Below are 15,757 nucleotides of genomic sequence, written 5' to 3'. Positions count from 1 at the left end.
TAAAGGTGGTTTTGTGTCTTTTTATGCCCTCAATTGGCAGATTTTTCACTTTTTAGCATGAGTGACCACTGTGATTTGGTCCCGGTATGTGACTGCATATGGTGAAATAAGCGTTTTCAGAGCGTAAAAAGCTCAAAAAGCACACTTTTCACAGCCAAGTGGCTGCAATCATCATCTTCTTGATGGAAAAGGTGGTTTTGTGTCTTTTTATGCCCTGTTTTGGCAGATTTTTCACTTTTTAGCATGAGTGACCACTGTGATTTGGTCCCGGTATGTGACTGCATATGGTGAAATAAGCGTTTTCAGAGCGTAAAAAGCTCAAAAAGCACACTTTTCACAGCCAAGTGGCTGCAATCATCATCTTCTTGATGGAAAAGGTGGTTTTGTGTCTTTTTATGCCCTGTTTTGGCAGATTTTTCACTTTTTAGCATGAGTGACCACTGTGATTTGGTCCCGGTATGTGACTGCATATGGTGAAATAAGCGTTTTCAGAGCGTAAAAAGCTCAAAAAGCACACTTTTCACAGCCAAGTGGCTGCAATCATCATCTTCTTGATGGAAAAGGAGGTTTTGTGTCTTTTTATGCCCTAAATTGGCAGATTTTTCACTTTTTAGCATCAGTGACCACTGTGATTTGGTCCCGGTATGTGACTGCATATGGTGAAATAAGCGTTTTCAGAGCGTAAAAAGCTCAAAAAGCACACTTTTCACAGCCAAGTGGCTGCAATCATCATCTTCTTGATGGAAAAGGAGGTTTTGTGTCTTTTTATGCCCTGTTTTGGCAGATTTTTCACTTTTTAGCATGAGTGACCACTGTGATTTGGTCCCGGTATGTGACTGCATATGGTGAAATAAGCGTTTTCAGAGCGTAAAAAGCTCAAAAAGCACACTTTTCACAGCCAAGTGGCTGCAATCATCATCTTCTTGATGGAAAAGGTGGTTTTGTGTCTTTTTATGCCCTGTTTTGGCAGATTTTTCACTTTTTAGCATGAGTGACCACTGTGATTTGGTCCCGGTATGTGACTGCATATGGTGAAATAAGCGTTTTCAGAGCGTAAAAAGCTCAAAAAGCACACTTTTCACAGCCAAGTGGCTGCAATCATCATCTTCTTGATGGAAAAGGTGGTTTTGTGTCTTTTTATGCCCTGTTTTGGCAGATTTTTCACTTTTTAGCATGAGTGACCACTGTGATTTGGTCCCGGTATGTGACTGCATATGGTGAAATAAGCGTTTTCAGAGCGTAAAAAGCTCAAAAAGCACACTTTTCACAGCCAAGTGGCTGCAATCATCATCTTCTTGATGGAAAAGGAGGTTTTGTGTCTTTTTATGCCCTAAATTGGCAGATTTTTCACTTTTTAGCATCAGTGACCACTGTGATTTGGTCCCGGTATGTGACTGCATATGGTGAAATAAGCGTTTTCAGAGCGTAAAAAGCTCAAAAAGCACACTTTTCACAGCCAAGTGGCTGCAATCATCATCTTCTTGATGGAAAAGGAGGTTTTGTGTCTTTTTATGCCCTGTTTTGGCAGATTTTTCACTTTTTAGCATGAGTGACCACTGTGATTTGGTCCCGGTATGTGACTGCATATGGTGAAATAAGCGTTTTCAGAGCGTAAAAAGCTCAAAAAGCACACTTTTCACAGCCAAGTGGCTGCAATCATCATCTTCTTGATGGAAAAGGTGGTTTTGTGTCTTTTTATGCCCTGTTTTGGCAGATTTTTCACTTTTTAGCATGAGTGACCACTGTGATTTGGTCCCGGTATGTGACTGCATATGGTGAAATAAGCGTTTTCAGAGCGTAAAAAGCTCAAAAAGCACACTTTTCACAGCCAAGTGGCTGCAATCATCATCTTCTTGATGGAAAAGGAGGTTTTGTGTCTTTTTATGCCCTAAATTGGCAGATTTTTCACTTTTTAGCATCAGTGACCACTGTGATTTGGTCCCGGTATGTGACTGCATATGGTGAAATAAGCGTTTTCAGAGCGTAAAAAGCTCAAAAAGCACACTTTTCACAGCCAAGTGGCTGCAATCATCATCTTCTTGATGGAAAAGGAGGTTTTGTGTCTTTTTATGCCCTGTTTTGGCAGATTTTTCACTTTTTAGCATGAGTGACCACTGTGATTTGGTCCCGGTATGTGACTGCATATGGTGAAATAAGCGTTTTCAGAGCGTAAAAAGCTCAAAAAGCACACTTTTCACAGCCAAGTGGCTGCAATCATCATCTTCTTGATGGAAAAGGTGGTTTTGTGTCTTTTTATGCCCTGTTTTGGCAGATTTTTCACTTTTTAGCATGAGTGACCACTGTGATTTGGTCCCGGTATGTGACTGCATATGGTGAAATAAGCGTTTTCAGAGCGTAAAAAGCTCAAAAAGCACACTTTTCACAGCCAAGTGGCTGCAATCATCATCTTCTTGATGGAAAAGGTGGTTTTGTGTCTTTTTATGCCCTGTTTTGGCAGATTTTTCACTTTTTAGCATGAGTGACCACTGTGATTTGGTCCCGGTATGTGACTGCATATGGTGAAATAAGCGTTTTCAGAGCGTAAAAAGCTCAAAAAGCACACTTTTCACAGCCAAGTGGCTGCAATCATCATCTTCTTGATGGAAAAGGAGGTTTTGTGTCTTTTTATGCCCTAAATTGGCAGATTTTTCACTTTTTAGCATCAGTGACCACTGTGATTTGGTCCCGGTATGTGACTGCATATGGTGAAATAAGCGTTTTCAGAGCGTAAAAAGCTCAAAAAGCACACTTTTCACAGCCAAGTGGCTGCAATCATCATCTTCTTGATGGAAAAGGAGGTTTTGTGTCTTTTTATGCCCTGTTTTGCCAGATTTTTCACTTTTTAGCATGAGTGACCACTGTGATTTGGTCCCGGTATGTGACTGCATATGGTGAAATAAGCGTTTTCAGAGCGTAAAAAGCTCAAAAAGCACACTTTTCACAGCCAAGTGGCTGCAATCATCATCTTCTTGATGGAAAAGGTGGTTTTGTGTCTTTTTATGCCCTGTTTTGCCAGATTTTTCACTTTTTAGCATGAGTGACCACTCTGATTTGGTCCCGGTATGTGACTGCATATGGTGAAATAAGCGTTTTCAGAGCGTAAAAAGCTCAAAAAGCACACTTTTCACAGCCAAGTGGCTGCAATCATCATCTTCTTGATGGAAAAGGTGGTTTTGTGTCTTTTTATGCCCTGTTTTGCCAGATTTTTCACTTTTTAGCATGAGTGACCACTCTGATTTGGTCCCGGTATGTGACTGCATATGGTGAAATAAGCGTTTTCAGAGCGTAAAAAGCTCAAAAAGCACACTTTTCACAGCCAAGTGGCTGCAATCATCATCTTCTTGATGGAAAAGGTGGTTTTGTGTCTTTTTATGCCCTAAATTGGCAGATTTTTCACTTTTTAGCATGAGTGACCACTGTGATTTGGTCCCGGTATGTGACTGCATATGGTGAAATAAGCGTTTTCAGAGCGTAAAAAGCTCAAAAAGCACACTTTTCACAGCCAAGTGGCTGCAATCATCATCTTCTTGATGGAAAAGGTGGTTTTGTGTCTTTTTATGCCCTGTTTTGGCAGATTTTTCACTTTTTAGCATGAGTGACCACTGTGATTTGGTCCCGGTATGTGACTGCATATGGTGAAATAAGCGTTTTCAGAGCGTAAAAAGCTCAAAAAGCACACTTTTCACAGCCAAGTGGCTGCAATCATCATCTTCTTGATGGAAAAGGTGGTTTTGTGTCTTTTTATGCCCTGTTTTGCCAGATTTTTCACTTTTTAGCATGAGTGACCACTGTGATTTGGTCCCGGTATGTGACTGCATATGGTGAAATAAGCGTTTTCAGAGCGTAAAAAGCTCAAAAAGCACACTTTTCACAGCCAAGTGGCTGCAATCATCATCTTCTTGATGGAAAAGGAGGTTTTGTGTCTTTTTATGCCCTAAATTGGCAGATTTTTCACTTTTTAGCATCAGTGACCACTGTGATTTGGTCCCGGTATGTGACTGCATATGGTGAAATAAGCGTTTTCAGAGCGTAAAAAGCTCAAAAAGCACACTTTTCACAGCCAAGTGGCTGCAATCATCATCTTCTTGATGGAAAAGGAGGTTTTGTGTCTTTTTATGCCCTAAATTGGCAGATTTTTCACTTTTTAGCATCAGTGACCACTGTGATTTGGTCCCGGTATGTGACTGCATATGGTGAAATAAGCGTTTTCAGAGCGTAAAAAGCTCAAAAAGCACACTTTTCACAGCCAAGTGGCTGCAATCATCATCTTCTTGATGGAAAAGGTGGTTTTGTGTCTTTTTATGCCCTAAATTGGCAGATTTTTCACTTTTTAGCATGAGTGACCACTCTGATTTGGTCCCGGTATGTGACTGCATATGGTGAAATAAGCGTTTTCAGAGCGTAAAAAGCTCAAAAAGCACACTTTCCAGTGCCAAGTGGCTGCAATCATCATCTTCTTGATGGAAAAGGTGGTTTTGTGTCTTTTTATGCCCTGTTTTGGCAGATTTTTCACTTTTTAGCATCAGTGACCACTGTGATTTGGTCCCGGTATGTGACTGCATATGGTGAAATAAGCGTTTTCAGAGCGTAAAAAGCTCAAAAAGCACACTTTTCACAGCCAAGTGGCTGCAATCATCATCTTCTTGATGGAAAAGGTGGTTTTGTGTCTTTTTATGCCCTAAATTGGCAGATTTTTCACTTTTTAGCATGAGTGACCACTCTGATTTGGTCCCGGTATGTGACTGCATCTGGTGAAATAAGCGTTTTCAGAGCGTAAAAAGCTCAAAAAGCACACTTTTCACAGCCAAGTGGCTGCAATCATCATCTTCTTGATGGAAAAGGTGGTTTTGTGTCCTTTTTTGCCCTAAATTGGCAGATTTTTCACTTTTTAGCATGAGTGACCACTGTGATTTGGTCCCGGTATGTGACTGCATCTGGTGAAATAAGCGTTTTCAGAGCGTAAAAAGCTCAAAAAGCACACTTTTCACAGCCAAGTGGCTGCAATCATCATCTTCTTGATGGAAAAGGTGGTTTTGTGTCTTTTTATGCCCTGTTTTGGCAGATTTTTCACTTTTTAGCATGAGTGACCACTCTGATTTGGTCCCGGTATGTGACTGCATATGGTGAAATAAGCGTTTTCAGAGCGTAAAAAGCTCAAAAAGCACACTTTTCACAGCCAAGTGGCTGCAATCATCATCTTCTTGATGGAAAAGGTGGTTTTGTGTCTTTTTATGCCCTGTTTTGGCAGATTTTTCACTTTTTAGCATGAGTGACCACTGTGATTTGGTCCCGGTATGTGACTGCATATGGTGAAATAAGCGTTTTCAGAGCGTAAAAAGCTCAAAAAGCACACTTTTCACAGCCAAGTGGCTGCAATCATCATCTTCTTGGTGGAAAAGGTGGTTTTGTGTCTTTTTATGCCCTGTTTTGGCAGATTTTTCACTTTTTAGCATGAGTGACCACTCTGATTTGGTCCCGGTATGTGACTGCATCTGGTGAAATAAGCGTTTTCAGAGCGTAAAAAGCTCAAAAAGCACACTTTTCACAGCCAAGTGGCTGCAATCATCATCTTCTTGATGGAAAAGGTGGTTTTGTGTCTTTTTATGCCCTGTTTTGGCAGATTTTTCACTTTTTAGCATGAGTGACCACTCTGATTTGGTCCTGGTATGTGACTGCATCTGGTGAAATAAGCGTTTTCAGAGCGTAAAAAGCTCAAAAAGCACACTTTTCACAGCCAAGTGGCTGCAATCATCATCTTCTTGATGGAAAAGGTGGTTTTGTGTCTTTTTATGCCCTGTTTTGGCAGATTTTTCACTTTTTAGCATGAGTGACCACTCTGATTTGGTCCCGGTATGTGACTGCATATGGTGAAATAAGCGTTTTCAGAGCGTAAAAAGCTCAAAAAGCACACTTTTCACAGCCAAGTGGCTGCAATCATCATCTTCTTGATGGAAAAGGTGGTTTTGTGTCTTTTTATGCCCTAAATTGGCAGATTTTTCACTTTTTAGCATCAGTGACCACTGTGATTTGGTCCCGGTATGTGACTGCATATGGTGAAATAAGCGTTTTCAGAGCGTAAAAAGCTCAAAAAGCACACTTTTCACAGCCAAGTGGCTGCAATCATCATCTTCTTGATGGAAAAGGTGGTTTTGTGTCTTTTTATGCCCTGTTTTGGCAGATTTTTCACTTTTTAGCATGAGTGACCACTCTGATTTGGTCCCGGTATGTGACTGCATATGGTGAAATAAGCGTTTTCAGAGCGTAAAAAGCTCAAAAAGCACACTTTTCACAGCCAAGTGGCTGCAATCATCATCTTCTTGGTGGAAAAGGTGGTTTTGTGTCTTTTTATGCCCTGTTTTGGCAGATTTTTCACTTTTTAGCATGAGTGACCACTCTGATTTGGTCCCGGTATGTGACTGCATATGGTGAAATAAGCGTTTTCAGAGCGTAAAAAGCTCAAAAAGCACACTTTTCACAGCCAAGTGGCTGCAATCATCATCTTCTTGATGGAAAAGGTGGTTTTGTGTCTTTTTATGCCCTAAATTGGCAGATTTTTCACTTTTTAGCATCAGTGACCACTGTGATTTGGTCCCGGTATGTGACTGCATATGGTGAAATAAGCGTTTTCAGAGCGTAAAAAGCTCAAAAAGCACACTTTTCACAGCCAAGTGGCTGCAATCATCATCTTCTTGATGGAAAAGGTGGTTTTGTGTCTTTTTATGCCCTGTTTTGGCAGATTTTTCACTTTTTAGCATGAGTGACCACTCTGATTTGGTCCCGGTATGTGACTGCATATGGTGAAATAAGCGTTTTCAGAGCGTAAAAAGCTCAAAAAGCACACTTTTCACAGCCAAGTGGCTGCAATCATCATCTTCTTGGTGGAAAAGGTGGTTTTGTGTCTTTTTATGCCCTGTTTTGGCAGATTTTTCACTTTTTAGCATGAGTGACCACTCTGATTTGGTCCCGGTATGTGACTGCATATGGTGAAATAAGCGTTTTCAGAGCGTAAAAAGCTCAAAAAGCACACTTTTCACAGCCAAGTGGCTGCAATCATCATCTTCTTGATGGAAAAGGTGGTTTTGTGTCTTTTTATGCCCTAAATTGGCAGATTTTTCACTTTTTAGCATGAGTGACCACTGTGATTTGGTCCCGGTATGTGACTGCATCTGGTGAAATAAGCGTTTTCAGAGCGTAAAAAGCTCAAAAAGCACACTTTTCACAGCCAAGTGGCTGCAATCATCATCTTCTTGATGGAAAAGGTGGTTTTGTGTCTTTTTATGCCCTGTTTTGGCAGATTTTTCACTTTTTAGCATGAGTGACCACTCTGATTTGGTCCCGGTATGTGACTGCATATGGTGAAATAAGCGTTTTCAGAGCGTAAAAAGCTCAAAAAGCACACTTTTCACAGCCAAGTGGCTGCAATCATCATCTTCTTGATGGAAAAGGTGGTTTTGTGTCTTTTTATGCCCTGTTTTGCCAGATTTTTCACTTTTTAGCATGAGTGACCACTCTGATTTGGTCCCGGTATGTGACTGCATATGGTGAAATAAGCGTTTTCAGAGCGTAAAAATCTCAAAAAGCACACTTTTCACAGCCAAGTGGCTGCAATCATCATCTTCTTGATGGAAGAGGTGGTTTTGTGTCTTTTTATGCCCTGTTTTGCCAGATTTTTCACTTTTTAGCATGAGTGACCACTCTGATTTGGTCCCGGTATGTGACTGCATATGGTGAAATAAGCGTTTTCAGAGCGTAAAAAGCTCAAAAAGCACACTTTTCACAGCCAAGTGGCTGCAATCATCATCTTCTTGATGGAAAAGGTGGTTTTGTGTCTTTTTATGCCCTAAATTGGCAGATTTTTCACTTTTTAGCATGAGTGACCACTCTGATTTGGTCCCGGTATGTGACTGCATATGGTGAAATAAGCGTTTTCAGAGCGTAAAAAGCTCAAAAAGCACACTTTTCACAGCCAAGTGGCTGCAATCATCATCTTCTTGATGGAAAAGGTGGTTTTGTGTCTTTTTATGCCCTAAATTGGCAGATTTTTCACTTTTTAGCATGAGTGACCACTGTGATTTGGTCCCGGTATGTGACTGCATTTGGTGAAATAAGCGTTTTCAGAGCGTAAAAAGCTCAAAAAGCACACTTTTCACAGCCAAGTGGCTGCAATCATCATCTTCTTGATGGAAAAGGTGGTTTTGTGTCTTTTTATGCCCTGTTTTGCCAGATTTTTCACTTTTTAGCATGAGTGACCACAGTGATTTGGTCCCGGTATGTGACTGCATATGGTGAAATAAGCGTTTTCAGAGCGTAAAAAGCTCAAAAAGCACACTTTTCACAGCCAAGTGGCTGCAATCATCATCTTCTTGATGGAAAAGGTGGTTTTGTGTCTTTTTATGCCCTAAATTGGCAGATTTTTCACTTTTTAGCATGAGTGACCACTCTGATTTGGTCCCGGTATGTGACTGCATATGGTGAAATAAGCGTTTTCAGAGCGTAAAAAGCTCAAAAAGCACACTTTTCACAGCCAAGTGGCTGCAATCATCATCTTCTTGATGGAAAAGGTGGTTTTGTGTCTTTTTATGCCCTGTTTTGGCAGATTTTTCACTTTTTAGCATGAGTGACCACTGTGATTTGGTCCCGGTATGTGACTGCATATGGTGAAATAAGCGTTTTCAGAGCGTAAAAAGCTCAAAAAGCACACTTTTCACAGCCAAGTGGCTGCAATCATCATCTTCTTGATGGAAAAGGTGGTTTTGTGTCTTTTTATGCCCTGTTTTGGCAGATTTTTCACTTTTTAGCATGAGTGACCACTGTGATTTGGTCCCGGTATGTGACTGCATATGGTGAAATAAGCGTTTTCAGAGCGTAAAAAGCTCAAAAAGCACACTTTTCACAGCCAAGTGGCTGCAATCATCATCTTCTTGATGGAAAAGGTGGTTTTGTGTCTTTTTATGCCCTGTTTTGGCAGATTTTTCACTTTTTAGCATGAGTGACCACTGTGATTTGGTCCCGGTATGTGACTGCATATGGTGAAATAAGCGTTTTCAGAGCGTAAAAAGCTCAAAAAGCACACTTTTCACAGCCAAGTGGCTGCAATCATCATCTTCTTGATGGAAAAGGTGGTTTTGTGTCTTTTTATGCCCTGTTTTGGCAGATTTTTCACTTTTTAGCATGAGTGACCACTGTGATTTGGTCCCGGTATGTGACTGCATATGGTGAAATAAGCGTTTTCAGAGCGTAAAAAGCTCAAAAAGCACACTTTTCACAGCCAAGTGGCTGCAATCATCATCTTCTTGATGGAAAAGGTGGTTTTGTGTCTTTTTATGCCCTGTTTTGGCAGATTTTTCACTTTTTAGCATGAGTGACCACTCTGATTTGGTCCCGGTATGTGACTGCATATGGTGAAATAAGCGTTTTCAGAGCGTAAAAAGCTCAAAAAGCACACTTTTCACAGCCAAGTGGCTGCAATCATCATCTTCTTGATGGAAAAGGTGGTTTTGTGTCTTTTTATGCCCTAAATTGGCAGATTTTTCACTTTTTAGCATGAGTGACCACTCTGATTTGGTCCCGGTATGTGACTGCATATGGTGAAATAAGCGTTTTCAGAGCGTAAAAAGCTCAAAAAGCACACTTTTCACAGCCAAGTGGCTGCAATCATCATCTTCTTGATGGAAAAGGTGGTTTTGTGTCCTTTTTTGCCCTAAATTGGCAGATTTTTCACTTTTTAGCATGAGTGACCACTGTGATTTGGTCCCGGTATGTGACTGCATCTGGTGAAATAAGCGTTTTCAGAGCGTAAAAAGCTCAAAAAGCACACTTTTCACAGCCAAGTGGCTGCAATCATCATCTTCTTGATGGAAAAGGTGGTTTTGTGTCTTTTTATGCCCTGTTTTGGCAGATTTTTCACTTTTTAGCATGAGTGACCACTCTGATTTGGTCCCGGTATGTGACTGCATATGGTGAAATAAGCGTTTTCAGAGCGTAAAAAGCTCAAAAAGCACACTTTTCACAGCCAAGTGGCTGCAATCATCATCTTCTTGATGGAAAAGGTGGTTTTGTGTCTTTTTATGCCCTGTTTTGGCAGATTTTTCACTTTTTAGCATGAGTGACCACTGTGATTTGGTCCCGGTATGTGACTGCATATGGTGAAATAAGCGTTTTCAGAGCGTAAAAAGCTCAAAAAGCACACTTTTCACAGCCAAGTGGCTGCAATCATCATCTTCTTGGTGGAAAAGGTGGTTTTGTGTCTTTTTATGCCCTGTTTTGGCAGATTTTTCACTTTTTAGCATGAGTGACCACTCTGATTTGGTCCCGGTATGTGACTGCATCTGGTGAAATAAGCGTTTTCAGAGCGTAAAAAGCTCAAAAAGCACACTTTTCACAGCCAAGTGGCTGCAATCATCATCTTCTTGATGGAAAAGGTGGTTTTGTGTCTTTTTATGCCCTGTTTTGGCAGATTTTTCACTTTTTAGCATGAGTGACCACTCTGATTTGGTCCCGGTATGTGACTGCATCTGGTGAAATAAGCGTTTTCAGAGCGTAAAAAGCTCAAAAAGCACACTTTTCACAGCCAAGTGGCTGCAATCATCATCTTCTTGATGGAAAAGGTGGTTTTGTGTCTTTTTATGCCCTGTTTTGGCAGATTTTTCACTTTTTAGCATGAGTGACCACTCTGATTTGGTCCCGGTATGTGACTGCATATGGTGAAATAAGCGTTTTCAGAGCGTAAAAAGCTCAAAAAGCACACTTTTCACAGCCAAGTGGCTGCAATCATCATCTTCTTGATGGAAAAGGTGGTTTTGTGTCTTTTTATGCCCTAAATTGGCAGATTTTTCACTTTTTAGCATCAGTGACCACTGTGATTTGGTCCCGGTATGTGACTGCATATGGTGAAATAAGCGTTTTCAGAGCGTAAAAAGCTCAAAAAGCACACTTTTCACAGCCAAGTGGCTGCAATCATCATCTTCTTGATGGAAAAGGTGGTTTTGTGTCTTTTTATGCCCTGTTTTGGCAGATTTTTCACTTTTTAGCATGAGTGACCACTCTGATTTGGTCCCGGTATGTGACTGCATATGGTGAAATAAGCGTTTTCAGAGCGTAAAAAGCTCAAAAAGCACACTTTTCACAGCCAAGTGGCTGCAATCATCATCTTCTTGGTGGAAAAGGTGGTTTTGTGTCTTTTTATGCCCTGTTTTGGCAGATTTTTCACTTTTTAGCATGAGTGACCACTCTGATTTGGTCCCGGTATGTGACTGCATATGGTGAAATAAGCGTTTTCAGAGCGTAAAAAGCTCAAAAAGCACACTTTTCACAGCCAAGTGGCTGCAATCATCATCTTCTTGATGGAAAAGGTGGTTTTGTGTCTTTTTATGCCCTAAATTGGCAGATTTTTCACTTTTTAGCATGAGTGACCACAGTGATTTGGTCCCGGTATGTGACTGCATATGGTGAAATAAGCGTTTTCAGAGCGTAAAAAGCTCAAAAAGCACACTTTTCACAGCCAAGTGGCTGCAATCATCATCTTCTTGATGGAAAAGGTGGTTTTGTGTCTTTTTATGCCCTAAATTGGCAGATTTTTCACTTTTTAGCATGAGTGACCACTCTGATTTGGTCCCGGTATGTGACTGCATATGGTGAAATAAGCGTTTTCAGAGCGTAAAAAGCTCAAAAAGCACACTTTTCACAGCCAAGTGGCTGCAATCATCATCTTCTTGATGGAAAAGGTGGTTTTGTGTCTTTTTATGCCCTGTTTTGGCAGATTTTTCACTTTTTAGCATGAGTGACCACTGTGATTTGGTCCCGGTATGTGACTGCATATGGTGAAATAAGCGTTTTCAGAGCGTAAAAAGCTCAAAAAGCACACTTTTCACAGCCAAGTGGCTGCAATCATCATCTTCTTGATGGAAAAGGTGGTTTTGTGTCTTTTTATGCCCTGTTTTGGCAGATTTTTCACTTTTTAGCATGAGTGACCACTGTGATTTGGTCCCGGTATGTGACTGCATATGGTGAAATAAGCGTTTTCAGAGCGTAAAAAGCTCAAAAAGCACACTTTTCACAGCCAAGTGGCTGCAATCATCATCTTCTTGATGGAAAAGGTGGTTTTGTGTCTTTTTATGCCCTGTTTTGGCAGATTTTTCACTTTTTAGCATGAGTGACCACTGTGATTTGGTCCCGGTATGTGACTGCATATGGTGAAATAAGCGTTTTCAGAGCGTAAAAAGCTCAAAAAGCACACTTTTCACAGCCAAGTGGCTGCAATCATCATCTTCTTGATGGAAAAGGTGGTTTTGTGTCTTTTTATGCCCTGTTTTGGCAGATTTTTCACTTTTTAGCATGAGTGACCACTGTGATTTGGTCCCGGTATGTGACTGCATATGGTGAAATAAGCGTTTTCAGAGCGTAAAAAGCTCAAAAAGCACACTTTTCACAGCCAAGTGGCTGCAATCATCATCTTCTTGATGGAAAAGGTGGTTTTGTGTCTTTTTATGCCCTGTTTTGGCAGATTTTTCACTTTTTAGCATGAGTGACCACTCTGATTTGGTCCCGGTATGTGACTGCATATGGTGAAATAAGCGTTTTCAGAGCGTAAAAAGCTCAAAAAGCACACTTTTCACAGCCAAGTGGCTGCAATCATCATCTTCTTGATGGAAAAGGTGGTTTTGTGTCTTTTTATGCCCTAAATTGGCAGATTTTTCACTTTTTAGCATGAGTGACCACTCTGATTTGGTCCCGGTATGTGACTGCATATGGTGAAATAAGCGTTTTCAGAGCGTAAAAAGCTCAAAAAGCACACTTTTCACAGCCAAGTGGCTGCAATCATCATCTTCTTGATGGAAAAGGTGGTTTTGTGTCTTTTTATGCCCTGTTTTGCCAGATTTTTCACTTTTTAGCATGAGTGACCACTGTGATTTGGTCCCGGTATGTGACTGCATATGGTGAAATAAGCCTTTTCAGAGCGTAAAAAGCTCAAAAAGCACACTTTTCACAGCCAAGTGGCTGCAATCATCATCTTCTTGATGGAAAAGGTGGTTTTGTGTCTTTTTATGCCCTGTTTTGCCAGATTTTTCACTTTTTAGCATGAGTGACCACTGTGATTTGGTCCCGGTATGTGACTGCATATGGTGAAATAAGCGTTTTCAGAGCGTAAAAAGCTCAAAAAGCACACTTTTCACAGCCAAGTGGCTGCAATCATCATCTTCTTGATGGAAAAGGTGGTTTTGTGTCTTTTTATGCCCTGTTTTGGCAGATTTTTCACTTTTTAGCATGAGTGACCACTGTGATTTGGTCCCGGTATGTGACTGCATATGGTGAAATAAGCGTTTTCAGAGCGTAAAAAGCTCAAAAAGCACACTTTTCACAGCCAAGTGGCTGCAATCATCATCTTCTTGATGGAAAAGGTGGTTTTGTGTCTTTTTATGCCCTGTTTTGGCAGATTTTTCACTTTTTAGCATGAGTGACCACTGTGATTTGGTCCCGGTATGTGACTGCATATGGTGAAATAAGCGTTTTCAGAGCGTAAAAAGCTCAAAAAGCACACTTTTCACAGCCAAGTGGCTGCAATCATCATCTTCTTGATGGAAAAGGTGGTTTTGTGTCTTTTTATGCCCTGTTTTGGCAGATTTTTCACTTTTTAGCATGAGTGACCACTGTGATTTGGTCCCGGTATGTGACTGCATATGGTGAAATAAGCGTTTTCAGAGCGTAAAAAGCTCAAAAAGCACACTTTTCACAGCCAAGTGGCTGCAATCATCATCTTCTTGATGGAAAAGGTGGTTTTGTGTCTTTTTATGCCCTAAATTGGCAGATTTTTCACTTTTTAGCATGAGTGACCACTGTGATTTGGTCCCGGTATGTGACTGCATATGGTGAAATAAGCGTTTTCAGAGCGTAAAAAGCTCAAAAAGCACACTTTTCACAGCCAAGTGGCTGCAATCATCATCTTCTTGATGGAAAAGGAGGTTTTGTGTCTTTTTATGCCCTAAATTGGCAGATTTTTCACTTTTTAGCATCAGTGACCACTGTGATTTGGTCCCGGTATGTGACTGCATATGGTGAAATAAGCGTTTTCAGAGCGTAAAAAGCTCAAAAAGCACACTTTTCACAGCCAAGTGGCTGCAATCATCATCTTCTTGATGGAAAAGGAGGTTTTGTGTCTTTTTATGCCCTAAATTGGCAGATTTTTCACTTTTTAGCATCAGTGACCACTGTGATTTGGTCCCGGTATGTGACTGCATATGGTGAAATAAGCGTTTTCAGAGCGTAAAAAGCTCAAAAAGCACACTTTTCACAGCCAAGTGGCTGCAATCATCATCTTCTTGATGGAAAAGGAGGTTTTGTGTCTTTTTATGCCCTGTTTTGGCAGATTTTTCACTTTTTAGCATCAGTGACCACTGTGATTTGGTCCCGGTATGTGACTGCATATGGTGAAATAAGCGTTTTCAGAGCGTAAAAAGCTCAAAAAGCACACTTTTCACAGCCAAGTGGCTGCAATCATCATCTTCTTGATGGAAAAGGTGGTTTTGTGTCTTTTTATGCCCTGTTTTGGCAGATTTTTCACTTTTTAGCATGAGTGACCACTGTGATTTGGTCCCGGTATGTGACTGCATATGGTGAAATAAGCGTTTTCAGAGCGTAAAAAGCTCAAAAAGCACACTTTTCACAGCCAAGTGGCTGCAATCATCATCTTCTTGATGGAAAAGGTGGTTTTGTGTCTTTTTATGCCCTGTTTTGGCAGATTTTTCACTTTTTAGCATGAGTGACCACTGTGATTTGGTCCCGGTATGTGACTGCATATGGTGAAATAAGCGTTTTCAGAGCGTAAAAAGCTCAAAAAGCACACTTTTCACAGCCAAGTGGCTGCAATCATCATCTTCTTGATGGAAAAGGTGGTTTTGTGTCTTTTTATGCCCTGTTTTGGCAGATTTTTCACTTTTTTGCATGAGTGACCACTGTGATTTGGTCCCGGTATGTGACTGCATATGGTGAAATAAGCGTTTTCAGAGCGTAAAAAGCTCAAAAAGCACACTTTTCACAGCCAAGTGGCTGCAATCATCATCTTCTTGATGGAAAAGGAGGTTTTGTGTCTTTTTATGCCCTAAATTGGCAGATTTTTCACTTTTTAGCATCAGTGACCACTGTGATTTGGTCCCGGTATGTGACTGCATATGGTGAAATAAGCGTTTTCAGAGCGTAAAAAGCTCAAAAAGCACACTTTTCACAGCCAAGTGGCTGCAATCATCATCTTCTTGATGGAAAAGGTGGTTTTGTGTCTTTTTATGCCCTGTTTTGCCAGATTTTTCACTTTTTAGCATGAGTGACCACTCTGATTTGGTCCCGGTATGTGACTGCATATGGTGAAATAAGCGTTTTCAGAGCGTAAAAAGCTCAAAAAGCACACTTTTCACAGCCAAGTGGCTGCAATCATCATCTTCTTGATGGAAAAGGTGGTTTTGTGTCTTTTTATGCCCTGTTTTGGCAGATTTTTCACTTTTTAGCATGAGTGACCACTGTGATTTGGTCCCGGTATGTGACTGCATATGGTGAAATAAGCGTTTTCAGAGCGTAAAAAGCTCAAAAAGCACACTTTTCACAGCCAAGTGGCTGCAATCATCATCTTCTTGATGGAAAAGGAGGTTTTGTGTCTTTTTATGCCCTAAATTGGCAGATTTTTCACTTTTTAGCATCAGTGACCACTGTGATTTGGTCCCGGTATGTGACTGCATATGGTGAAATAAGCGTTTTCAGAGCGTAAAAAGCT

This window comes from Lutjanus erythropterus, chromosome 17_unloc_1, assembly GCF_056507025.1.
Source record: "Lutjanus erythropterus isolate fLutEry1 chromosome 17_unloc_1, fLutEry1.hap2, whole genome shotgun sequence".
Lineage (NCBI taxonomy): Eukaryota > Metazoa > Chordata > Actinopteri > Lutjaniformes > Lutjanidae > Lutjanus > Lutjanus erythropterus.
The sequence above is the reverse complement of the archived record's forward strand: the minus strand, read 5'-3'. Positions refer to the sequence as shown.